This window comes from Molossus molossus, unplaced genomic scaffold (genome assembly GCF_014108415.1).
Source record: "Molossus molossus isolate mMolMol1 unplaced genomic scaffold, mMolMol1.p scaffold_m16_p_9, whole genome shotgun sequence".
Taxonomy (NCBI): Eukaryota; Metazoa; Chordata; class Mammalia; order Chiroptera; family Molossidae; genus Molossus; species Molossus molossus.
The window spans coordinates 26,300,260-26,302,865 of NW_023425403.1; the positions used below are offsets into that span (position 1 = coordinate 26,300,260).

The 2,606-nt window shown below is 49.3% G+C and overlaps 1 pseudogene; it reads left to right on the plus strand.

The window, feature by feature from the left end:
- The first annotated feature begins 2,193 nt into the window (after positions 1-2,193).
- Positions 2,194-2,291, plus strand: LOC118623126 (annotated as a pseudogene).
- The last annotated feature ends 315 nt before the right edge of the window (positions 2,292-2,606 follow it).

A 2,606-nucleotide genomic window follows, 5' to 3' on the forward strand; every position in this document is an offset into this window, starting at 1 on the left:
CCACAGCCTTCTAGGGCCCCGAGGCAGCCTGATAGGTATTGGGTAATAAGCCCAACCTCTGGCACAGAAGTCTGACCTTGACCTTCCAGAGAGAGAGAAGGACACACAAAGAGGGCAAGAGAGAAGAGGAGAAAACAACAGACAAAGGGAAAGGGGAGAGGGAGATGACAGAGACAAACTCCAGAGGGCCAGCCTCAGACACCAGCCACGAGCCCCTAGAAGACAACTGCTGCCGAGAATCAGGGTTCCCTGTAAACACAGACTTTTCCAGAAAATTAGAAATCTGACCTGCCAGGCTGCTGATGAGCCTCTGCTGTGTGTAAACAAAGGTGTCTCTCTGAGGCACCCCATCTGTTCCAAGCCTGGTGAGTGACCCACGGGAAGAGGGCCGTGGTGTTGGGAGAGGGCCACAGGGACCCCGAGAACCGTGCTTAGAAATCCATGGCGAGCCGCTGGGAGCTGGAGCTCCCGAAGACTGACCGTGCAGACAGGATTCCGGGGAGACCATTGCTTTTCATTCTGGGCTCTTCCACACTATTTCATTTTCTAACCATATCCATGTGTGCTCTGATTAAAATCATGTTTGTCAATAGTGGTGAGGCTAGTAGCAGGCTTCGTTGTGGAGGAACATTTGAAGTTCGCCTCCACCTCGGCCTAGCCTCGGCCTCCAGCCTTGCAAAGGGAGACCTCAGTCTCACCAGCCCTCTGGGCCCAGTGCCCAGGGGTGTGTGTGTGTGTGTGTGTGTGTGTGTGTGTGTGTGTGACCCCAAACACTCCAGGTTTGTCCTTTGCCTCCTCCAGCCCAGGTTATGCCTGTAACTTTCTCCACCAAAAGGCTTTTTGCTCTTCTTCTGTTTTCTCCTGTACGGCTTTAGGCCTCCCTGGGGTGTGAGGGCACAGATGTCAGGGAGACCAGAGAGTCACACCTGCCCATACTCGCCCACTTCAGGGCAAGGTAGCAGGTGCAGTGGGAGGAGAGTCTCTCCCTCTTGCTCACTGCGCTCCAGCCACACAGGTCCCTCGCTCTCCTTGGACACAGCAAGCACTTTCACCTTGCTGCCACTCGCTGTCCCCCCAAGTTCATGGGGCCTGCTCCCTCATTCCTCCGGAGCTCTGCTCAGAGGTCACCTTGGCAGAGAGGCCTTCCCCATTCTTCATTCCCTCACCCTGCTCAATTTTGCTTCACTGATCTTATACCACCTGCAACATTATTCATATGTATTTGATTATTTGCACATTACCTGGCTCCCTCTGCTATGATGCTAGCTCCATGAAACCACAGACTCTCTTTTGGTTTATTGCTATATCTTTAGTGCCCCAAACAGTATCTGGCAAATGGCAGATACTCAATAAATGTTGTTTAAATCAATGACTAAAGCCTCAGTAATACTTTGTTGAACAAGTTAAATAAATGTCTCCCCTATTTGTTGGGGACTGACAGAAGATGGGAATCATAGAAATCAAGAAAAGAATTCCTTCTTCTGGGACCTTATATGGTAGTGGAAAAGTCAAATCTGTAGCCAGTGAACTATAACATAAAGCAAAACTGTGCAGGTACCAATACGAAAAATAGCAGCCAGCCCAAGGAGCAGCAGGTTAGCTGACATTTACTGAGGACTGGCATGTGCCGGGCTGGGGCGTTCTCTGACTTCAATTCTTCAGTTCTTCAGTTCTCTGACCTCTGCTGGGTGTCCTACAATTTAGTTCCGTTCTGACACTGACGACTCAGAGTTAGCAGACCCCACAGCTTAAGGGCTCAGTCCCACGAGACTGCTTCTCCTTCAGATGCTAGTCCCAGGCCACCGACTGGCTGGGAATCGTCTGGGATTTCTGCAACTTCCTCTTCAGTTTTTACTTCTTTATTATTACGTTTTGCTAGAACGGCTCATAAGACTCAGGAAAAACATACATTCGCTGATTTACTATAAAGTAAAGGATATAACTCAAGCGTAGCCGACTAGAAGAGATGCCTGGGGCAGGGACCGCGAGAGGGGGCACGGAGCTGCCTCACCCAATCCAGGTGCACCACCCTCCCAGTACCTAGATGTGGTCACCAACCCAGAAGCTCTCTGAACCTCATTGTTCAAGAGGGTTTATGAAGAGCAATGTCCGGCAGCCCACTCACTTTCCTGGAGGCTGGTGGATGGGGCGGAAAGGCCAGCCCCATCCTGAGGTTATCTAAAGTACCACCCTATCCTTACCTGGCAGGGGACATACCATGATCATGAAGGTGGTTTTCCCAGGGCGAGGAGATATCCCTTATCTCCCCAAGGGGAAAAACAGGTGCCATCCTAAATCACCTCATTGGCATGAATTCAGGTGTGCTCAAAGAGTGTCCTTGGGGATAACAGAAGATACTCCTAGTATTCAGGAAATTCCAAGGGTTTTAGGAGCATTGGGTCAGGAACTGGGACAAACACCAAATATATTTTTATATCATATTGTACAGGCTTCATTGACATATGTCAACATGAAAAAACATCCAAAACTGTAGAGAATTTTTATGAGTTTATTTGAGCCAAACTGACGACAGTTACCGAGAAGCAAGATCTCAACGGATTGAGAAAATGCTCTGAAGAATGGCAGTTTTGTAGCTTATTTTATAC